Below are 26187 nucleotides of genomic sequence, written 5' to 3' on the forward strand. Positions count from 1 at the left end.
ACAAACAGCAAAAATAATTCACGTGAACTCTTTTAAACATTGTTGCAAGGAATGAACGCTCTTCATACTAAAAATTTCCAGTTTTTCGTCTTTCATTTTCATTTCGATACTTTTTTTGTGACCAAGAGCGGAGGACCGGTGGAAGTATGAAAAATAAAATATTAGATACAAAAAATAGCATCGTTTTCATGCTTCAAAAAACCCTCATAACCTTTAAATCAATATATATATATATATATATATATATATATATATATATATATATATATATATATATCACCGACTATTGATCAGCATTTTTCGAATGAAGGCTCGTTGGAAAGATAATGAGCTGAATTGTGTAGTGGGCTATGTGACATTAGCTCGTATGGCCGCACATTAAAAGGATCAACCATAATTCACAGCATATGTTTGGTACTTTTTTACAGACATAAAATGTTTCAATCATAGTCATTTGTTTTGCTAGTTTTGCATCTGAATTACAAAATATATGATATTTCCCCAAAATCTATGGCCTTGATGGTGGGGAAACTAAAACTTGCTGCTATAGTTTCAAATGATCTGAAATAACAGCAAGGAGAGACTTGATTCCAAATATTTATCATGTTATATTGCCCCTCTTGGATTTTCATACATAAAGTAAATTTCACAGTGTATAAGGATTATTTGATACTGGAGATATTCATAATCGTACCCTATTTCCAAAAGAGGCCATGGGTTTTGGGGAAATATATATATAGGACTGAACTATATTAAAATTTGCAGAATTTTTTAAAGATTATAATGCTATTTTATGTTTAAAATTTTATGAAAAGTCAATCGCTTTATTGCAGATTAGTAAAATATCAATGTTTCACTAAATATGTCACACAAGAATAAAAATTGTAAAATCAAATGACTGCTTTAAAGATAGTTATTTCCCAACATTTTATTCAAATTCATGCGATATTCACAAAGTTATGACATTTTATTCTTTATCAAGGAATTTCCACTGTCCATCGCTTTATTGCAGGTCTCTTAAAATGTTGTATTAGGGCAAAAATACAATCTATAATCATAAAAACTTTACTTTTTATTATATTTTTCTGTTAAAGAACAATAAACAACAGCACATCCTAGGAGCCAAGTCTCAAATAAATGAATTATTTATCGCATATCCAACATTAAAAAAAATAATTTTAAACAACCTTTTGTCCATCGAAGAAGTCGATTGTTTGATCTGAAAAGGAATTATGGTTTCGGCGACATCAACTACTTTCCTCCACAGGGCATCCTTTGAAGTAATTTGCTCCTCCCTCATCAACACCTCTTTTCAATATCGATCAGAAAGTTCAATGGGGTTAAGATCCGGAGTCCATAGATTCAAGGAAAGCTGCAGTCGCCCTAGCAGAATGGGATGGTACATTATCATGCATAAAAATCATCTGAAAGCGACGTGACAATGGTAGATCATCTAGCCATGTCGACAAATGTTTATCCAAAAAGACCATGCACGCATTACTCGTAAGTTTTACACCCTCTGGAACTCATAATGGTCCAACCAACTTATCCCTAATGATTCCCGACCAAAACATGATGCCTCCATCTCCTTGTTGGCGAGGAACTCTGTAATGGGTTGGAGTTCCGTTCAAGTTCCAAACTTTGGCCCATCCAACCGGACCGTCAAGAGTAGCACGAGTCTCATCTATAAATAGGAACGTTGGAAATCCATGTTAATGTAATTCTGTGCCGAAGCCATTCGTTTTTCCTTGTGTGTTTTGCTCAATGGAGGCCTTGGAATAGTTTTGATGTTCCTTGCCATCTCATTCAACACATTACATCGGGCTTGCTTGTATCTTGGAGCGATTCCAGTTCTTGCAAAAATGGAAGTACTGGTGTTGTTTGGGTTCCGGTTGACTTTCCTATGAATTTTCCGAATATCACGATATAAAAGGTTTCTCCTAGTACCCGTATCCTTTCTAGATTTGGTGTTTGGGTTGTTCACGAATGAAGCCAACGTTCTTGGATCCCTTTCCAGCTCCATAGCTTAATCTTTGATGAACAATCCTTCTGCGAGTCCAGTAACAATCCTTATCTTTTCGATAACCGTTAATCGCCCTTGTTTTTTAGCGTTTTAAAAGTCGTGCAATAAAGTGATGGACAGTATAAATTACTCGATAATAAATAAAATGCAATTTTCATATTTGTGACGTACATTTAGTGAAATATTGATATTTTACTAATCTGCAATAAAGCGATTAACGCAATTTATATATATATATATATATATATATATATATATATATATATATATATATATATATATATATATATATATATATATACATCGTGATGGTTCCTAGATGAGCGATATATAAGATGGGGCTAACCAGACGCAGAAGTAACTAATTTTAGTCATTATCTGAGGCTGCAGAATTAATCGAATTGAAATTGGGAACAGCAGGTGATCGTGCGAATCAAAGATAAAAAAAATACTGGCTCACACGTGACTCGATTACCTCAACGCCAGATGTAGCAACAGTTCATTGCTAGTCAGTCGTGCGTTTCATAGTCCAAATGCGCAAATGACTTACACAAAGAATACTCTCCCTTTTTTTTTTTTTAACATGCATGGAGTAATTGAAGTGGAAATTTATATTTACAAATACTCATCAATATAACATCTATTGCATGACTCTGAGTGACAGCCTTTGTGAAATTCTATGATAAGAACGAACAGATGCAAATAGCCACATCGATTATAATGAATTGTTTTCGTTACACTAGAGTTCATGTTTCACATCCTAAATATTAAAATGCATATAACTTTCTTATTGGCTCTTATAATCGACGTTTCGAGCAACGGTTCATTCCTCTTGTATCGTCGATCGATCGAGAAATGAGTCACTTCTACGGATAAGTGATGAGTATTATTTTCAAACTAATATCTAAAGTAACTTATGCGAAAATGATTATATATTTGTACGTATAGGATTCACTCCTAAACTCATTAACCAATCATTAATAATTTTAGAACACAGCTGCTGAGTGTAAAGACCCATAATGTGGGTTATATTTAGTTTGATTAAGTTCTATGGAAATTGAACTAAAAGGAAGTGGAAGTTCTTCGTGAAAATTCAAATATTTTCGATTTTTGTGAAATTTTTACAATGTTTATAAAACATTAATTAAGAATTATTCTTCTAATTCCAGGTTTGTTGCAGCATGTCCACCCTGCGGCTAATAATGAAGTCTTCCACTTATTGTAAAAACCTGGTAGTAGTAGTAGTAGTAGTAGTAGTATTGCTGTTGTTGTTATTGTTATTGTCATTATTATTATTTCTGTTTTTGTTGTTGTTATTGTTTTGTTCTTGTTATTGTTATTATTGTAATTGTTGTTGCTATTGTTTTTATTTTTGTTACCGTCGCCTCTGCCGAAAGTTTTAGGCATACATACATACATTTAAACAGACAGTGAGATTTATATTATAGATAAATAAATCTAATTTATAAAACTTACTATGTCTGTCTGCCTGTCTCCATAATTTCAAACTCTATCTCTACCGAAACTAAAAGTTACAGAGCGGCGCCAGGGGCCTCAAATGATTGGATTTTTTATGGTTAAAATAGTTTTTAAGTGGTCAAAAATGTGTCAAAAATTGAAAATAAAAATCGTTATTCATTTGGGTACATTCATCTTAGTTTATTTTTTAATCAAGTCAGATGCGTGTTACATTGGTACAGTGGTAACGTCACTAGCTTGAATGCTGCAGTTTTGCTTTCGGTTTCGATTCTAGCTGATGGCACCCAAATACTTTTTTTTTTACTTTTGAAATAACGACTATAATTATATATACGAAATCTGGACAAATTAAGACATCATATTTAAGCGTATTTTACGACCGCCCTCCCCCTCCAGTATATACATACATAAATAAATAAATAAATAAATAAATAAACATAATGCATAAATAAACAAATTTCTTAAACGAACACCATGCTCATAATTTGATCCAAAGCGGAACTGATACATAATCGGCACCAAGCCTTTTCTTTTTTAAAACTTGATCTAATCAGATAATGAAACGGCAACGAGAGAAGTAATGTATTATTGACAAACAGAGAAACTTGAAAGAAGGAAGTTGCAATGTATACAAACACATAAAACGAAATAAACAAGATTAAAGAGGTTGTTTTTCTTTTCTTCTTTACTTCTAATTACTGCATTAATAAAAACCGGTGTCCACTTCTCGTGTGTCCATGAATGTATTTATCGTGCCAACGCAACCTTGATAATTATATATTTTCATTTACTAACAAGCAAAAAGTATTCCTTCTGCAACTTCATGCTTTCCTAGGCTGGGAGAATAGCTCCTAAACAAACCTTAGTTTTTCGAAGTATATTTTAAATCTCTGTAATAGTGTTGATATCATTCACACACTACCGTATTTGAATATATGGTTAAGTGTTAGTTTTACTCATTTAGAACTGCTTTGAAGCTTCACCACTCACTCATTTTGCGACCAAATTTCAAACAATTTTTGCAGTTCGTAGATCGTGCTCTAAGCTATATTTCGAAAAAAAAATTAATTTTTGTTCATTAAAACAAAAGTTATGATAAAATTACTAGCGTTTAAAAGTCCTCAGAATTAGTAATAAGCGTAATAGACGGTTCTTTCTGATTGGCTGTCGGTTACCATAGCAACTTTTCCAACATTGACGTTTTAGAGACAATTTCTTCTGATTAACTGTTTGTTACCATAGCAACTTTTTCGTCGCCAACACCTTTATAAATCATAGCGGGTAGATCGCTCCCGTGCCGTCTTATTTGGGTTATATAAAGAGAGTTAACAAAAGTAATGCTCTTTGCCGTGTTAGAGCTGATAATATTTCGCTTACGACGTCACCCGTTAATTCTGTTTCTCTCTTTTTTGTTCCTCCTTTCTGTTTATTTACTTTTATTTACGTCTTTTATTTGACTTTTTTTTATTTAGTAAATTTAAGAAGTTGGTAATAGTTTTTCATGGATTGTTGACAATGTGCATAATATTGAACATAAAAATAATATTATTTCAAAGGAAAGTCTAGAAAAATCATGGATTACTTAGAAAAAAATTTAATGATGTGTTTTAATTGGAGAAAATTGTCGGCATGTTTGAACAAATATTTGTTGAAAAATTGTTTTTAAATGTATGTATACACCATACTGTATACCGATACTCTATGGCTGACTGGGATAGCTTCCGTACATTCATATCTGATTTACCTCTGCACTCCATGTTTAAAAAGGAAGTGTCCTCTATAGTATCAGATCTGACCAAATGGTTAATTGTAGGCATAGACCAATTCATACCATCTAAAAAATTCCAACAAAAACCTTACAGCCAACCATGGTTCTCCCCAGAATGTGCTGCTGCTATCGCGCACAGAAATCACTTTTTTCATAGCTACCAACGTAATAGATGTACTGAGACTAAAGCTGCTTTCAGGACTGCCAGCAACCACTGTAAAAGAGTAATAAAAAATGCAAGAGAGCTATATGCCCAGTCTGTTAAATCCAAGGTAGCTGATCAGCGGCTTGGTTCCCACCAGTTTTGGCAAATAACAAATAGGATCCTGAACAGAGGTGTGCGTTCTATCCCAACCATTATCAATGGACCAGAGGTCATCTCGTCAGCGTCAGACAAGGCCAAACTATTTGCAAAGAACTTTGTAGCTAATTCTACTCTATGCGACGAAGGCTATCAACTCCCTATATTTCCTCCTATAACACAGAACACGCTAGGTAACATAGAAATATCCGTGCATGAGGTCGCCAAGCTAATCAAGAACCTTGATTCCAGTAAAGCAACTGGCCCTGACGGCATCCCAATTATAGTGTTAAAAAAGCTTCAACCAGAACTTGCTCCCATACTTACGAAACTGTTTAAGCGCTGCCTTAAGGACTCCCTGGAAGACTTCATCAGTTTGCCCTGTATTTAAGAATTCAGGTGATAAGTCATCTCCCTCTCAGTACAGACCAATAAGTCTCCTGTGTGTTATGAGTAAGTTGCTGGAATCCATACTAAATAGAGAAATAGTCAACCACCTCAGCAGAAATAACCTTCTTAGTGACACACAATATGGTTTCCGCTCTGCAAGATCTACCGCAGATGTGCTGACGGTTATATCCCACAGGATTAGTGAATCTCTTGACAAAGGCTTCCTTTCTAGGGCAATTGCTCTTGACATATCAAAGGCCTTCGACAAGGTATGACATAAGGGTCTACTTCACAAGATTTCCAGCTACGTTATAACTGGAAATGTTTTCTCAATCATTAAATCATTTCTCTCCGATAGGCTTATAAGAGTAGTGGTCGATGGACAAAAATCAGAGGCCTGCAGTATTAATGCTGGAGTCCCTCAGGGGTAAATACTGGGCCCAACTCTCTTCTTGATCTACATCAATGACCTCCCTAAACACATACTTAAATCATTCGTTGACATCTATGCTGATGACACGACCATCTACGGCAACACATCAAAGGCTGTAAATGACAAAGTTCTCTCTGATTCTCTCTCCTCTGATCTCGAGCGCGTGGTTCAGTGGGGGAAGACGTGGCTGGTTACATCTAAAACCAAACTCCTATCCTTACATCATCAACGCTCTGATCCCCATCTGGCATCAATTGGGATAGATGGCACTCGTCTGGGAGAGGCCCCGTGTTTTGACAAGCTTTACTTTCCCTCTCTGTACTGCTCTAACCAAGTATGCCGACCTATTCCACAAATCCCCAAACCTCAACATTAAATATCTCCAGAATAAAAACTCGATTAAACCTAGAACCCCATCTTCCAGCGTAGACCCCTACTACCAGGTCTCCTTCTCCAATATCAGGGGTCTACGTTCCAACCTTCCAGAGGTTGAAACCCAATTACAGGAGACGAAACCGGACATATTATTTCTATGTGAAACTGGAATAGGGCCGACCACTTCCCTAGATGAGTTCATAATTAATGGATACTCCAATTTAACAGCTAAATCTGACTCCCAAGATCGCCATGGGCATGGAATATGTGCCTACATTAAGGATGGCTTCCCATGTGGCAGGGATATCTCTAGAGAAGATCCTAATTTACCCTATATGTGCTTCAGGGTTGCACTTGCTAACACCACTGCATTTATATTTGCCCTCTATAGGCCCCACAACAGCGGAGTTACTATCTTTAAGAGCATATCTGAGAAAATAGACCACATACTGTCTTCACATCCCTCGGCTAACATCCACATTTGTGGTGACTTCAACGTCCATAACGTGGAATGGCTGACCCATTCAAATAAGACAGATGATGAGAGGAGGTTTTGTCATGATTTTGCCATTGCTTATGACCTCACTCAGATTGTTCGCGAACCCACCCGTGTGCCCGATACACCCAATCAATATGCAAGCCTCTTAGACCTTTTTCTTTCAACTTCCCCTGAGCTATGTTCATGTACCGTTCATTCTCCTTTAGGATCCTCCGACCACTCCGTCGTATCAGTTAAGATAAAAACAAAATGTAAGAAGCCATCAGACGTACCCCTCCACCGTACTGTATACCGATACTCTATGGCTGACTGGGATAGCTTCCGTACATTCATATCTGATTTACCTCTGCACTCCATGTTTAAAAAGGAAGTGTCCTCTATAGTATCAGATCTGACCGAATGGTTAATTGTAGGCATAGACCAATTCATACCATCAAAAAAATTTCAAACAAAAACCTAACTACCAGCCATGGTTCTCCCCAGAATGTGCTGCTGCTATCGCGCACAGAAATCACTTTTTCCATAACTACCAACATAATAGATGCACTGAGACTAAAGCTGCTTTCAGGACTGCCAGCAACCACTGTAAAAGAGTAATAAAAAATGCAAGAGAGCTATATGCCCAGTCTGTTAAATCCAAGGTAGCTGATCAGCGGCTTGGTTCCCACCAGTTTTGGCAAATAACAAATAGGATCCTGAACAGAAGTGTGCGTTCTATCCCAACCATTATCAATGGACCAGAGGTTATCTCGTCAGCGTCAGACAAGGCCAAACTATTTGCAAAGAACTTTGCAGCTAATTCTACCCTATGCGACGAAGGCCATCAACTCCCCATATTTCCTCCTATAACACAGAACAAGCTAGGTAATATACAAATATCCGTGCATGAGGTCGCCAAGCTAATAAAAAACCTAGATTCCAGTAAAGCAACTGGCCCTGATGGCATCCCAATTATAGTGTTAAAAAAGCTTCAACCAGAACTTGCTCCCATACTTACGAAACTATTTAAGCGCTGCCTTAAGGAGAAGTGCTTTCCGACCCCCTGGAAGACCTCATCAGTTTGCCCTGTATTTAAGAATTCAGGTGATAAGTCATCTCCCTCTCAATACAGACCAATAAGTCTTCTCTGTGTTATGAGTAAGTTACTGGAATCAATATTAAATAGAGAAATAGTCAACCACCTCAGCAGAAACAACCTTCTTAGTGACACACAATATGGTTTCCGCTCTGCAAGATCTACCGCAGATGTGCTGACGGTTATATCCCACAGGATTAGTGAATCTCTTGACAAAGGCTTCCTTTCTAGGGCAATTGCTCTTGACATATTAAAGGCCTTTGACAAAGTATGGCATAAGGGTCTACTTCACAAGATTTCCAGCTACGGTATAACTGGAAATGTTTTCTCAATCATTAAATCATTTCTCTCCGATAGGCTCATAAGAGTAGTGGTAGATGGACAAAAATCGGAGGCCTGCAATATAAATGCTGGAGTCCCTAAGGGGTCAATCCTCGGCCCAACTCTCTTCCTGATCTACATCAATGACCTCCCTAAACACATACTTAAATCATTCGTTGACATCTATGCTGATGACACGACCATCTACGGCAACACATCAAAGGCTGTAAATGACGAAGTTCTCTCGGATTCTCTCTCCTCTGATCTCGAGCGCGTGGTTCAGTGGGGGAAGATGTGGCTAGTTACCTTTAATGCATCTAAAACCAAACTCCTATCCTTACATCATCAACGCTCTGATCCCCAGCTGGCATCAATTGTGATGGATGGCTCTCGTCTGGGTGAGGCCCCGTGTTTTGACAAGCTTCTGGGTTTGACCTTTACTCCTGATCTGAAATGGAACACGTACATCAAGTCTGTTGCCAGGGTCGCAGGAAAGATGGTGGGATCCTTCTACCGCTCCAGAAGATATCTCACTACTGATTCAATTCTCTATCTATATAAAAGCCAAGTACGTCCAAGGATGGAATACTGTTGCCATATCTGGGCAGGAGCTGCCAAAAACAGCCTATCATGCCTTGACAGAGTACAAAATAGACTTTGTGGTTTAGTGGGGGATGCCCTTTTCTCTACCCTGCAACCCCTCTCCCACAGAAGAGACGTTGCGAGCCTATCCTTGTTTTATCGTTATTTTCATGGCAGGTGCTCGTCTGAACTCCAATCCCTGGTCCCCCCTCGCCAAACTTTCACGAAAATCACCCGTCTAGCTGAATCCACTGTGAAAAATTTCCCCCACTCTATATCTGTGCCTAAATCAAAACGCGGATTTCATGAGCAAAGCTTCTTTCTTAGAACTGCACGCCTGTGGAACTCTGTTCCGTCTGCCTGCTTCCCTCCGGACTACAACTTGGATGTCTTCAAGTCTAATGTTAACAAATTCCTAATGTACCGCCCCCCCAATTAAACACTTCATAAAATCTCCTCACTAACGTAATGTACTTGCAATAACCCTTATCCCTGAGTGGCTTCCGGGCCTTGATAAGTGGTGATCACTGTGTAAAAAAAAAAAAAAAAAAAAAAAAAGCTTCTGGGTTTGACCTTTACTCCTGATCTGAAATGGAACACGTACATCAAGTCTGTTGCCAAGGTCGCTGGAAAGATGGTGGGATCCTTCTACCGCTCCAGACGATATCTCACTACTGATGCAATTCTCTATCTATATAAAAGCCAAGTACGTCCAAGGATGGAATACTGCTGCCATATCTGGGCAGGAGCTGCTAAAAACAGCCTATCCGGCCTTGACAGAGTACAAAATAGACTTCGTGGCTTAGTGGGGGATGCCCTTTTCTCTACCCTGCAACCTCTCTCCCACAGAAGAGACGTTGCGAGCCTATTCTTGTTTTATCGTTGTTTCCATGGCAGGTGCTCGTCTGAACTCCAATCTCTGGTCCCCCCTCGCCAATCTTTCACGAAAAAACACCCGTCTAGCCGAATCCACTGTGAAAAATTTCCCCCACTCTTTATCTGTGCCTAAATCAAAACGTGGACCCAATGAACAAAGCTTATTTCTTAGAACTGCACGCCTGTGGAACTCTGATCCGTCTGCCTTCTTCCCACCTGACTACAACTTGGATGTCTTCAAGTCCAACGTTAACAAATTCCTAATGAACCGCCCCCTTAAGTAAACACTTCATCAAATCTGCACACACTAACGTAATGTTCTTGCAATAACCCTTATCCCTGAGTGGCTTCCGGGTCTTGATAAGTGGTGACCATTGTGTAAAAAAAATGTATAATGAATTGTATTTGTTGTCAGGAATTCAAGCAATAATTAAGTGAAGATAAATTAAAACGAAAAAAAAAAAAAAACAAACAAAAAAACAGGTTCTAAGAAAAAATGAAACGATGATTTAGACGAAAGGTTGGCCTAGAAATAATTTAGAATTTTAGAGAGGGGGCAAGAGAAAAATTATGTAAACGGGTATTTTGAGAGGTTTTCGGAAGTGATAAGCCAAAAGATAGAATTTTTGTTTGTTTGTTTGTTTTTATATCTATAACTTTTTTTCGCAAGAAAGTTACTTGCCAGGGAATAGCATAGGGTGCACTTCTAGAAAAAACAGATGGACATCTGCGATATTTTGTACTTAATTAAATCAGGCTGCTTCGGGTAAAATGGTAAACTCCGACACAATAAGTTAAAAATGTAGACGTTGGGAAGATACGAGAAGTCTTCAGGTACATAGATGACGAAAGGAAGTCAGTGCAAGGGCAAATCACTCAGATTAATAAGAAGGAAAATATAAAAATATGCCATAAATACGTAGAAAGGAAAGATGTAAAAAGATACCTTATAATTTTTTTTAGAGATGAATGTATGTCGGATATCCCTGGACGCTCTGATGGAAGAGAAAGGAAAAATCGCATAAAAGTTACCGTTTATAGTTTTTTTAAAAAACTCGCTGTGTAAGTAGGAATTTAGTGCGGGGAAAGGGGGTTATTTCGTTAAGGGTGATGTTTTCTTATGTCTTTGTCGGGTTCTAAGAGTCCAAGTGAGGAAATCGGATTGAATCAGTATGATGAAAAGGTAAATCTTGATAATTAGAAGCCAATCACACAGATTTAAGTAGATGAGCTTTGATGTATGTCCCAAAAGAAATAGATAGAAAATGAGACAAAGTTCTAATTAGTAGAACAACCATGCGAAAGAAAGGGTAAGGGCACAATGGACGAAGAGTCGTCGAGTTGGTAAATAGGTAAAATCGAACCTCTAATTTACGGCGTAAGGGTAGCTGGATTAAACAACTGATATACGAGGGGCGTACAATAAGATAGGCCCCTGACCCACTTCCAGTTGTCTGATCTAGCTGAAATTTTGCATCTACAATGATTTATATCTCTACGGGTAATGTGGCTAATTACAGCTCTGAACTAATGGTGGTTTCTGTTTTACAGGTGTTTTAACTGAGTCAGGTGTGAAATGGAACCTGTTGAATGTCGAGCAGTGATCCGGTTTTTGTATTTGAAAGGACGCACACCACAAGAGACTTTTGATGAAATGAAAGAAACTTATGGTGATAATGCCCCATCATATGACCTTGTAAAACGCTGGCATCGTGAATTCAAACATGGCCGGAAGTCTATGGAAACAGCTCCCAGACCTGGTCGCCCCCCTTCTATCATTGATGAGGAATCTCTCCGTCAAGTTGAGGCTGCCATTTTGGAAGATCGGAGCATTACTATTCGCCAAATAGCCCAAGATGTCAAGATTAGTACAGGGTCTTTGGAAACTATGATTCATGACCATTTGCATATGCATAAGGTGTCTGCCAGATGGATTCTCAGGTTGATCACACCATTCTAGAAGCGTGAACGCGTCGAGTGCTTGAGGATGAATTTGGAGATGTGCCAAGAAGATGAGTCAAAGTTTTTCAAAAGACTGATTGCACAGGATTAAACCTGAGTCCATCACTATGATCCAGAGACCAAAGCTCAGTCAATGCAGTGGAAGCACTTGGACTCACCACCTCCAAAGAAGGCAAGAGTGCAGTCCTTCGCTGGCAAGGTCATGCTCACAGTCTTCTGGGACCAGGACGGAGTAGTGATGACAGATTTCCTGGTAAAGGGTACCACAATTACAGGGGCCTATTGTGCTTCACTTTTGAGGAAATTAAGGGAAGCTATCAAAATCAAGAGGCGAGGCAAGATCAGCAAGGTACCCTCCTCCTGCAGGACAACGCTCCGGTCCACAACTCGCATGTCGCCAGATCAGAAGCACGGGCGTGTGGTTATAAACTTCCCCCATCCTCTCTACTCTCCTCAGCTTGCACCCTCTGACTTTCACCTCTTCCCAGCCATGAAGTTGTTTTTGAAAGGAAAGCGTTTCCCAGATGATGCATCCTTGATTTCTGAAGTCATGTCGTGGTTGGAGGGCCAAGCTGGGGTGTTCTACAAAAACGGTCTCCAGAGCTGCACCAAACGATGGGAGAAATGCATAACTCTGTGTGGTTCCTATGTAGAGAAAGACTAATAACTGTGCCAAGTTTCATTTCTCTACTACTATGGGAAGTAGGTCAGGGGCATTACTTATTGCACGTTCCATCGTAGATCATAGGAGGTACTACCCTACACCAAAACGGAATATGCTAGGGAGATCGGATGAAGCTTCTGGTCTTAAAAAAATAATTAAGGAGTCAGTTGGAAAAGGGTTGACTAAAAAGTTGTTTTTTTAAGGCGGTGCCTGATCTTTCTTAACCATGTGGCTGTAAAGATATAAAAAAATGTACTGGAATTTAAAACTGTGTACATTTTTTTAAAAATGAGAAGGGAAAGAGTGTTATACTATAAAGGGACAGACTCCAGTAATTAAATAGATAAGTTTGAAAAATAAACAGAATCGAACCCAGTAAACAATGAGTTAAAAAGATAATAGAGGTATTCAGTTTAAGAACGCAGCGATTGTTCATTCTTTTAGAAATAACTGGATATTAAATATGTCAGTTAAAAGAATGGACAATACGAGTTTAGAAATAGTTTTAAAACGATACAATTCAATTTAGGAATTTCTTTGTTTATCAAAGGCGTGTAGATACATGTGCAAAGCGCACGTGTAATTTGAAACGTGGAAGAATAACATTATTAGCTGCGCATCTAATGTCATAAAAAAGAGAGTTCATAATGTACTGAGATGGATTAAAGTCAGTCAGTGAGAGAAGAGGAAAAGAGTCGAGAAGAGTTAGAAGAGAGAGAGAGAGAGAGATAGATAGAGAGAGAGAGAGAGAGAGAGAGAGAGTCGAGTTGGTTAGCTTGAAGGCGAAGTGGGAGAAAATAAGACCATGTAATCGTAAGAGGTTGAGTTTCTGATTCATCAACCACCCGGATGAGAATAAAGAATCGTCATTTATATTTATAAACTTGTCTTCGTTGTCGTCTTTGGAAAATGAAAGGTAAATTTCTTTTTGTCCATCATCTGTGAACTTTGTATAATTCTCTCCAAGTATTATGTGTCCTCCATCAATCAATAATGACTCTCTCCTCTCTATACGTAAAAAGAACTATACATGTCATATCTCTCAGCCGCTGTTAAAAATGTCTCTCCCAGAATACAAATGTCTCTCCTCAGAATATAAATGTCTCCCCTTGTTATAATGTATCCCGTCATATGTCAACAGCAATGAACACATCTTCGATGTATGCACACGCGACTATTTAACAGTAGTATCTATTCTCATTATCCCAGTGACACTAGACGTCTTACTATCGACGAAACAATCATTGAATTAAAAATAAAATTATAAAACAATTATACAGGAGTCTTTAACGGGAGAGAGGCGGGAGAGGAAAGACATCTCTTTTTCCATTTTTGAAAAAATTCTTTCAGAGCAGGGGGGGGGGGTCAAATAAAAAAGACCCTACTCGAATATGTCAAAGTTTCGCGTAACATTAAGATAAAAGCAAAAATAATACACTAGGGCACTTGATGCGTATTTTATTTTATTGATGCGTATTTTATTTTATTCAAATTAAAACATTGTTTCTATATGAACTCTCATCCTTGACGTTATTCTCGTACAGTTCAAACATTTTAAAATACAACTGCTAGATACAACACGCGGCTCTTTACAAACAGACTTCTTTCTCCAACTTTACAACATGGCAAGGAAGAAGAAAAGAAAAAAAAAGAAACAAAGCAACATACTGAAGATGGAGTATGTGGCACAATGACGTCGCCCCTTTTCAGAGAGCTGGGGGCTTCTACACTAATAACCCCTATATCTAGCTTCTAACCTTGTGCCTGACTTTGTGATGAAGTTAAAAACGTTTCATGCAGGTGTTTTGTGAGGTTGGGAAGGTTAGAGCATGTCGGTTGGGTTTGAATGACAGGTGTTTATGAAACTTCACCGGTGTCAAGAAAGGTCAGACTTACACGCGTATATCTGAATTTGAAAGACAAAGCATTGTGTGAAACGCATATTTCTCTCTCTCGTTCTCTGTCTCTCTCTTTCTTTCTCTATTTCTCTCATTCACTCCTTTTCTGTCTCTTTCAATGAAGAAAGAGAGAATTGAAATATGATTGTATTGTTTTAAATCAATTTAGACTTGCACCCTATACGCGGAGGACATAGTTTTCTTTTGGTGTGCACGCAATGGGCCGACTAAATATGCCTCCTACTTGTTAACTGTTAAATAAATTATATATATTTTTATAAAAATGCATTTGTTCGCTATTTTTATACAAGTGTTCGATTTCAGCCTGCAGTTCCTCCCATGAATGCGACGACAGAAAGCTGTCTGTAACGACGCAATAAAGAAGTGACCAATGCCAGACAGTTATAGCCGACGACATATCGACCCGTTTTTGTTGATGTTTCCAACATGTGTCTATCCTTAGATATCATTGGATATCGTTTATTCCCCGGGGAGCTGGTTGTGTTCCCAATACATTCCTCAACCAAGTAACTCTCCATAATACCTCTGAAATATATTTGTGATGAATTTCAAACAAGTAAAATATTTATTTTTTTTACATTACGTTGTGACTTGGCTTTTAAGCGCACTTGATGCGTATTTTATTTTATTCAAATTTATTTCTTCATATTTACGACTGTGACGTCACCCACGTGGCCGTTTTCTCCAACCTGATATCGAACACCATCCAGTCTGTCACGTGATATCGAACGTTATCTCGTTCCGTTCTCAATGGCTCTCCAGTGATTGCCCTTTTTCTCAATTTCATAGTCTTTTTTTTTCTTTACCGGCGACGTCATTTCGCATGCATTTGCACATAGTCGTTTGTGCTGTGTTACAATTATATGAAAATGTATAATTTAAAAATTTGGATAGGTTCTTCTTGATGTGTCTCCCCCTGTTCTGAAAGGTGTTCTTTAAAAATGTCCAAAATAACAAAATAATGTCCACAATGCACAAGTGTCATATTTTTTTTATTAAACAACTTTAATTAGTTAGTTGATTTCAACTATTGCACATGTATAGACAAAAATAGCACACTCAAATTAGAAATGAATAACACTAAGCATTCATATATTATGAACTGTTTAAGATCAAGATGCAAATTAGTCATTCAAATGGCTGTCTTTAGATCATTTGTCTTTACTATATAAAGATTATTTCAAAATTCTGTGTTGTATTATTGATTTGAATAATAATAAACCGGAATAAGGAAGACAGTTGTCTGTGTGAATGTTTGTATCTCCAGATGAAACTAAAAAACTACGAACATCCACAAAGTTGGTATTTTATTAACCGGCATTGCCTCGGATGAATAATATCTAAAATTTAGAAAAAAGATGTTCATTCTTTGACCTAAATTGGAACAGATTTCATCAGGAGGGGATCAGTTTTCTAATCAGATTATGTAAAACTAAAGGGAAGTAACTTTGAGTTTTTAATGAAGAAATTACTTTCTTTATGGCGACTCATTTGTAAAGGAATCTACAAAAACAGGTAACCTGTATGTATATACATAGAGAGGGCTGGGCGGCGAAGAAAGAGGAGTGAGGAAAGGAGATAGGGGACATGGGAAGGAGAAAGAGATAAACAGAGTTAGTAGTTTTAATAGAAATATGTTATACTTTCTGCTGCGGACAATGCGAACAGCCCTTCTAACCAATAATAAAAATTAACTTACGTATTTATTTGTTTAGATAAACCAATATTTACTGGAAAAAAAAAAATCATATTTTTTTAAATTTTGATTTCGAAATTAAATTTTCCATGGTTTTCATGTCTTTGTAAATAGGTCGAATGTTTTGATAATAGTAAAAAAAAAAGGGAATAAATTTGTAACCTTTTGAAATTTAGAAGCATTCAAAATGTTAGATAAAAAGTCATTGCTAACACACTGCTCAATACGTCCCAAGCCTAGCACAGAGACAACGCCATTAATAAAAAGAAATTTTTATTAAGTACTAATCTTCAAATGACAATTTGAGCCAAATCGGATTATTAGTTTACACATTGCAGTTTTGTTTAATGTAAGCTACTGTTGCTAATTTTCAAAATGGAAGAATCTGAATTTCGTGTGTTGCTTTTTATTAAGAAAAATACTACTTAAGCAAATGAATATTTTGATGAGTATTAATCGAACATTAACGTAAAATAACAATGGTTAAGAGGTTGTGCAGACACAAATATTGCTGAATACTCAAGTAACCCACATTTAGCGGTTGTCCTAAAAAATATTGTGAAACTCGTTTTGAAAGATCATAAGTAGAAAGTATATGAGATAACAGAAGTGCTTAGAATATACGAAGGCAGTGTATTCACCAATTTTACATAGACACTTCTCAATGAGAAAGCTGTGTTCAAAGTGGGTGCAGCATTTGCTCACAGCTTATCAACAACAACAACAACAACAACAACAACAACAACAACAACAACAATCCATCGACGATTTAAAACGTTGTTTGCAACTGCTTCAATGCAACAAAAATTATTTTTATCAATATGTGACACAATGGATGAAATATGAATCTACCACTTCACCACGGAGTCAAATCGGCAGTCAGCTAAGTGGACAGCAGCAGGTGAAAGTTGTCGAAAGCTGCCAAAGACGCAAACATCAGCAGGCAAGGTTTTGCCATCCATATTTTTGTATTCGCAATGTATTTGCGAGAATTATATTTCCTTCTTGTTTGCTCCTCTCATAAAATGGCTTCACGTATTGTCTAGAACGATTTTCTATGAATAAAAAAAGCTATTCATTGAGAAAGAAAAATCGCCAATAGAGAATAGGAGATAAAGATAGTTTAGTGGCTTACAACGGGGACTAACGACCTGGGTGTTCCAAGTTCGAATCCAGTTCGTTCCACAAAAATCACTTTCACTTAGAATGTTGGTAACTTTCACTTAGTTCCTCCCGTAAGTACCCAATTTGTTTTTAAAAAGAATTCTGACAAGAAAAATATCGGGGAAATCAATGCCAACAATGGTCCCCCCTCGTCAATCTTTCACAAAAAACACCATCTAGCTGAAACCACTGTCATTAATTTTCCCCACTCTTTATCTGTGCCTAAATCAAAACATAGATTCCATGAACAAAGCTTCTTTCTTAGAAGTGGCCGCCTGTGGAACTCTCTCCCGTTTATCTATTTTCCACCTGACTACACTTGGATGTCTTCAAGTCCAACATAAACAAATTCCTGATAACCCGCCCCCTTAAGTAAGGCATTTTATCAAATCTCCAATACTAACGATTACTACGATATTATCCCATTGATTACTGTACACGCTAAGAAACACTAGAGGATGACCTCCAATCTGTAGTGGAATGGGGACAAAAATGGATGGTCACGTTCAATGCCGCCAAAACTAAACTCGTTTCATTCAATTATTACAAGAAACCTTCTCTACCACCTATAGTAATGGCCAACGACTCTTTATCTGAGAGTACGTCTTTCAAGCTCCTTGGCCTAACGTTCACAAGAAACATGAGTTGGAACAATTACATCGAGGGCATTGCCAGCGCCGCTGCAGAAAACTACTAACACCCGAAATATTCTGTACCTCTATAAGGCAAGCATTCGCCCATGTATGGAGTATTGCTGTAATATTTGGGCTGGTGCATTGGCTACTAGTCTCTCGCTCCTTGACAAGGTTCAAAAAAGAGTCGCCAATCTGATAGGTCCTGAACTGGCATCTAAGCTTCAGCCTCTGTCCCATCGACGAAACGTTGCATCCCTCTGCCTGTTCTACAAGTATTTTAATGGTGAATGCAAAATCCCACCCCCACACTGTAGAGATCCCTAGATGTAAAAGATCTTTCTACTCCAGTAGTTTCTTCCCCAGAACCGCTAGACTTTGGAATGCCATTCCAGGTCCCTGCTTCCTCAACTGTACTGACGTGCAGAAGTTCAAGTGCAACGTGAACCAACATCTTGCTGCCCAAATCCCTACATAGTACGCCAGTAGTTGTTGCCCCTGATAGTAGCCCCCTACACCAAAGTGGCAATGTGCCTTGTTTGGGGTGAAAATGTAATTAAAAAAAAAACACACGCAATGACCCTTATCCCCGAGTGGCCTCCGGGCCTTGATAAGTGGTGACTTCCATGTAAAAAAATAACAAATAAATAAAAAATAAAAAGAATCTTCGGATTCACACGATATGATGATGATCATCATGATCAACAGTTATGTTATTGATCCGTTTGAAACAAAGCCGATAGCCATTAGTTGCGTGCTCTCGTGTAATGAATGAATGCGTGAATGTAGGATTGACATGAAATTCTTAAAGATAAACTGAAATGACCGAAAAATGGGATGAAATTACTTAAATAAATAAAAAGTAAATTACTTAGAATGACTTTAATGAACTTAAGGATCAATTGAATGACCTTCAGAATGAGTTGAATGCTTAAAAAATGAATGGAATCCTTCAAAAACAACTTGAATGATCTGGAGAATGATTTGAATGGCTTTGAGACTGACTGGTTGTAAAGTGGGTGATCATTTTACATTAAATTAATACAGAAAAGTGATCCCCCACTTTATATCACAAAGTTACAAACATAAGTACAGCATGTAGTAAGAACAGTTACTACACTTTGATCTTGGCCAAAAGGGCAAGAAAAGCTTAAAAAGCTAAGAACAGCATCTATTAACAATAGACCTCTGATCTTAACCAAAAAGGCCAAGCACAAAAGTGTTACGGACAGACAGACAGGCCGACCGACCGACCGACCGACCGACCGACAAACCGACCGACCGACCGACCGACCGACCGACCGACGGAGTGACTTATAGAGTCGCTTGCACGCGACTAGAAAGAAATGGCGAAAAGACGGCCACAAATGACAACTATGAAATATTTACGTCAGGTGAACTAGGTTTGGTCGTTCTTGTAAAGTAAATTCGACATATACAGAGACAAGCGGGGAGGAGGGGGCAGGTATGGCTCTTGGCGTCTGTTATTTACTTATCTCTAAAGCACTCGACTCTTTTGTCACTTCACACTTTACTTTAGCCACGCTTTCTAATTCTTGTCACTCACTATCAAAAAAAAAAACAAAAAAACAAAAACATCTTTCTCGGAATTTACTTACATAAATGCATCATCAAAACTACCGCCTCTCTACTCACATCTCCTCCCCACGAATGTCCCCTATACCCTTTTGGGCGACACCACAAGACGATGACCTTCCTTCATGATAAACAAGACATAGGGGCTAATAGGCCTGACATCACCACGCTTCCCCTTGGCACGTGATGACTGGTCGTGATGACAACATGTTTGTAGTCATGTTTGTCCCTCTCCTTGACTGATTATTCCAGAGATTCTAAATCAGGCATCACCACTGAGAGACAAGGCCTGTGAACTGAAAAATGACGTCACGCATAGTAGGCAAAGCAGGTAAGATCTGTTGAACAGTCAGATAATGAATGACAGCTTTTTGAAAAAAGGACGAAACAAGTGTTTAAAAGTATATTGAAAAAGAAAAAAATAACGAACACGATTTATACTTTTTTTTTGTTATTACATTTTAACCCCAAACAAGGCACATTTCCACTTTGGTGTAGGGGCCTACTATCAGGAACATAGGCATCAGGGGTACTGTGTAGGGAGTTGGGCAGCAAGATGTCGGTTCACGTTGCACTTGAACTTCTGCATGTCAGTACAGTTGGGGAAGCAGGGACCCGGAAGGGAATTCCAAAGTCTAGCTGTTCTGGGGAATAAACTACTGGAGTAGAAGGCTCTTTTACATCTAGAGATCTCTACTGTGAATGGGTGGATTTAGCTGCTTGTCGGGTTTGTCGGGGGTATTTACGTCGAGGGGGCACAAGTGCTTGCAGTTCGTCAGAGCATTCACCGTTAAAGTATCTGTAGAACAGGCAGAGGGATGCAACATTTCGTCGATGGGACAGAGGCTGAAGTTTAGATGACAGTTTAGGACCTATTAGATTGATGACTCTCTTTTGAACCTTGTCTAGGAGTGAGAGACTAGTAGCAGATGCACTAACCCAAATATGACAACAATACTCTATACATGGGCGAATGGTGGCTTTATAGAGATATAGGATACTTTCGGGCGTTAGTATCTTTCTAGCACGGTAGAGAACCTACCTTCTTCGCAGCGGTCCTGGCGATATTCTCAATGTAATTGTTCCAACTCATGTTTCCTGACAGCGTTAGGCCGAGGAGTTTAAAAGATGTACTTTCAGATAAAGAGCCATTGGCCATTGCTATTGGTGGTAGAGAAGGTTTCTTGTAATTATTGAAGGAAACGAGTTTAGTCTTGGCAGCGTTGAATGTGACCAACCATTTATGTTTCCGTTCCACTGCAGATCGGAGATCATCCTCTAGTGTTTCTGCCATTTCTTTAGATAGGTGTTCATTTGTTTTCCTGTCGTGTCTGTTATAGAGTGTGGTGTCGTCAGCATATATACCCATCTCACAGGCAATTTTATCAGGGAGGTCATTTATGAATATTAGGAATAACAGAGGTCCTAGGATAGACCCCTGAGGCACTCCTGCATTTATATCATATTGTTTAGATGTACGACCGTCGAGGACAACCTGGATTTTTCTCTTATCTAAGAAGGATTTAATTATGTCATGTCAAAATTCGCACCGCTCTACCCTCCCCTGCTTTGTCAATCGTATATACGCTCAGAGATTACAGTTAGGATGTATGCCGTTGAACGGGCTTGGCTAAATCCATATTGTTGGTCGGTCAGAAGTTTAGCATCTGTAAGGTGATGGATTAGAGCTTGATTAATTATGGACTCAAATATTTTGGCGAAAAGTGGGAGGAGGCTAATGGGGCGGTAATTATGCTATAAATATTTCCTTTAAATATACCAGGCTAATAGGAATAGACAAATAGGTATTTACTAATTTTCGGAAAGTTTTTCTTTTATTAGTCACAACCTTACGTACAATTGTTTCAGTCCCCCGTGTTGGCATATACGGATATTACTACTCATCAAATTATAACTTACACAACTTGGGCTTCATCAGCGCATGGAAAAACAATATTTTAAAGGTTTATCGGCCCATAAATAAGACCTTCCCAGTTAAATAGCGAGTATTCATTTTTTTTCATGAACAGCACACACACACACACACACACACACACACACACACACACACACACACATATATATATATATATATATATATATATAAAGTTTCAAGCGGGCTTTATCTGCATTTTTAGATTGAACACACCTTGCAATGCAATAATCACTCGTATTTAGTAGTAGTCAGTAACGCGCTCGTTTTCTTTTATATTGAACAATGTTTTCTTTATTTTCAATTTTTCTACTTCCGGTGGTTTTCTTTATTTTCAATTTTTCTACTTCCGGTGGTTTTCTTTATTTTCAGTTTTTCTACTTCCGGTGGTACGGACTTAAGTTTTCAGCTTCGTAGCAAGTGTTATTATAATTCAGTTTATTATTTGCCATTAATTACTCTTTCAAGTTTTATTTAATTAATTCTTTTCAGACATACGTATTATTATTTCTAAATTTAAAACCAACTATTTTATATTTTGAGTTAATGTTTACAGTTTTTTTCAATACTGGAGCCAAGTTTTACGATTCGCAGTTATTCTTTACAATTTCATTTCAATTTGCCTATATTAGTATCTGTTGTGGTGGCACCCACTCATTTACATATGTGGATAATATTACACATAAATAACAAGACTCGGTTAGTCTGAGTGTGTGTTAACCAGAAGCCACCGAAAGCCGAGCCGAGAGCAGATATGTTCTCCAGCCAAGACTCTCTTACCTGACAACCATTGTGTAAATATACTGTAAATATACTTTTCCTTATACACTTCTTATTGATCTACCTTTGTCTGTTGAGTCTTCATTTGTATTGCCTTATACATCATTTGGTTGAACCTGCAAACATAATAGTTGGCGACGAAGATGAGCGTCAAACATAACAGTATCTATTAGTCTATTTTCAATATTTTAATAAAAATTAAATTTGTCACCATACAGATTATTTTATTTTCAACTTTAAACACTGGTCATTATATGCCGTTTTATCGAGTTACGCTGCTCGTTTTGCTTACATTTTTATAAAAGTGATGCTTCAGTTGCTGTAAAAACTCATATGGGTAAACATTATTCAAGATTTTAAACTCTCAGCGTCTTATATATTATTTAATTGGAATTCATTATTGAGATGAGTATTATATACTAATTTATTTATTGCGGACTATTATTCTAATCTTTCTTAGTTGTGGTTTTTACGACCTGACGAAGGCAAAAGAAATAGTTGGCTGAAACGTCGTAAAAAACAACAACTAAGAAAGGTGAGAATAATAGTTCTCAGCGTCTTATTCCACGAATCAAATTCTTAACATAATTATTTGTCAATAGCTATGTTTGATACATTTTCAACTTTCAATCTTAGTCGGTTGTTTTTTAAATTTATAGGCATATATATTCAACATGGTAACATTTTGTTTACATTTACGGTCATTAAAAGTTCCGTTTTTTTTATTGCACAGTTCCTATGTAATTGAAATTAAATTTACAATGTTTATATTTTGAAATTTTATATTAGTTATCTATATATTTATAAAAGTGAACATGTGTGTGTATGTGTGTGTGTGTAGATTTCTCTACGCAATAACTCTGTCAATTTTTAGTCTACAGACTCGAAATTTGATATACAGGGTACTGAGATTTAGGAAAATCGACGTGATCCGGTTTCGGCCAGAAATTTCGCTGTTAAAGGGTCAAAGTTCAACGATTTGACTTTTGAGAACTCTACCAAACTCTTCAGACAATTTCGGATCTAAACACTTAAAATTTTAGATATAGGTTCCTTGGACGTGGATCTAACTTAATAACTTGATTTGAGCCCAAAACAATAAATATTAAGAGGTCATAATAGGGGTCAAAGTTTTAAAAAATTACCGCTTTTTTTTTTTTTTTTTTTTTGCTTAGCATACACATCCAAACACCCGGGCAACGCCGGGCACCCATTGCTATTTTATTTATAAAAGCCTATTTACATTTATTGTTTATTATTAGTAAAAGTTAATAATAACTTAAGTTTTGATGATTATTAGTTTAATCATGTGTAATTATCATTAGATTCACGTTACTTCAAATACAACAGTATCACTAACATATTATTGCTTATATTAGTTTTGCACAGAGTTTTCGTTTATAACTCATATCGTATAAGCTTATAGGTGCAATCAATGCATACCGCTACTACGTTTCTGTTTTTTATGCTGCGACTAGCGAGAGGTACCCGGCGTTGCCCGGGTGTTTGGGGAGGGGGAGTTAAAAAAAAAGTAAGTATGAAGATCGAACCCGAACCGTTGAGACAAAGTTGTAAATTAAAGTGTGAAAAAAAAAACAAACAAAAAAAACGTGCGATGTTAACCATTGCCTCACCGCGAGATGCTAACGGAAACACGTTTGAATTTATTTAATTAGTTGGATTTAGCAGGTGCCCGTTTTAAATGAGGTCGTTTTGACTGCGGGATAGTATTCATTTACTGCTGAACGCTTTTTTTTTTTTTTTTTTTTTTTTTTTTTTTCCGAAGATGCTATAGGAAAAAGACTAACCTACATGCGGCGAGCGACAAATATTGAATATTTATCTTCCCGAAATCGAGCAAATTAAATAGACAGGCGAGCTTCGTTGTTAACTGTGAGATATTACGATTTGTATGTGATATAAAAAGTTTTTAAAAGTTGTTAAGCGAGCGACCGCTTCTCTGAAAGAAGCCTTTTGTAGACACACAGAAAAAGCGAACACACATACATACATACATACATACATACATTTTCGCTTTTATATTTATAGATTAAAAAAAATTTCTAATTAGACTCTAAATATTTTTATCACCTACATTAATAATTTATACTATTCTGTTATGTTTTAATATTATCCTTTATGGCTGTTTAAGCTAAGTGCTACTCCTAGGTGCAATATTTTTCTCGTAATATTTGTTACTCATTTATACTAATTGCAATAAAGGTTATCAGATTTTATTTTAACTTTTAGCTATTGCAATTGTTTATTTTTACCATTCATTTACTGAACATCCTAATTCTACTACCTTAATTTACAGATGATTAGTGGGTTTTTACATTATTTGTCAGGTTGTATACTCTATTTATATATCGTAATCTTATATCCGTTTATTATATATTAGGTAGGTGCAAAAATACTGTCGTTTTTTTTTTGACGTTCAACTATATGTATAAAGTGACGACATTATTTTTGCACCAACCTAATATATTCTCCAGTTATTTTTTAATCGTATAATTACAGTGTATATATCACCCAAGTTGCATGTTATTTAAAGGTAAGATACTATTCATATATTTATTCATTGTGTCATAGTAGTTATAATTGTTATTTTTATTATTATTGTTATTGTTTTTGTTTTATTTCAGTTGCAACTTCCGTGTGGCTTGTTAGCATTTGTAATTTATATCAGTTGGTTTACGTATTCAAGGATTTTCCTCGAGATTTCAGCTATTTTCATTATTGCCGTCCACTGTATTGTCTTAGCCTTCCTTTTGGTTCCAATTTCTCCTAGTCTTTTTTACAGTTTCTTGCAGATTGTTTCTGGTACTTCTATGATTATTGCTATTATATTATTGTTAATTTTCTCATTTTATCTACCTTGTAGTTTCATGTCAAATATATGATATCAATATATATTGTTTATTTTCGTTTTAATTATTTTTATTTTATACACAGTCGTTAAATTTATTCATCATCCCACTATCAAATGCATGCATTTATCATTGTGCATTGTTTATAATGTTATTTTTATGCGTTAGTATTTCTACCAACTCCGTGATGCATAGTTTACATATTTCTCTGTTATTCGGTTTGTGTTTATTAGTTTTAACTAAAATGGTCAATTCCATAGATTATTCTGTATTTTTCCTTTAATGTCTTTATGTAGGATGCTAGTGATATAGTATATTTTCCTCTAACCTGCATGCTTTTCTTATTGCTGACATATGCTTGCTACATGTAAATTTAAACGGTCCCACTGTTGACCCATTATATGCTGCAGTTGTGTCACCCAATGTAGCATTACCCTTATAGACATTCATCTTTCAGTAGACATTCATTTTTTTCCCTACAATTACAGTTTTTCTCAATTTTAAGGTTTTCCTGATTCATATTATTCAACTTTAGTTTCCTGAGTTTGGATTTATTTCAAGATATAAATGTAATTTTAATGTTTATCGTGGTAGAGTATGACACCTGAATTGTATTTTTATCAAGTAGTTTGCTTAGTGTCAAGTTTCATCCATTGTGTCACATATTGAAGCAGTTGCAAACAACGTTTTTATATGCTCGCTAAACCAAAGTGTCTTCTTTCCCCTATTTTTTTTACCGTTGCTAGTGTTCATTTTATTATTATTATTATTATTATTATTATTATTATTATTTGGTAGTTTTGCCCTTCTATTAATATGAGTATTGACCGTATTTCCCGTTCCAAGCCT

Source organism: Euprymna scolopes, chromosome 15, assembly GCF_053919585.1.
Source record: "Euprymna scolopes isolate OS-2025 chromosome 15, ASM5391958v1, whole genome shotgun sequence".
Taxonomy (NCBI): domain Eukaryota; kingdom Metazoa; phylum Mollusca; class Cephalopoda; order Sepiida; family Sepiolidae; genus Euprymna; species Euprymna scolopes.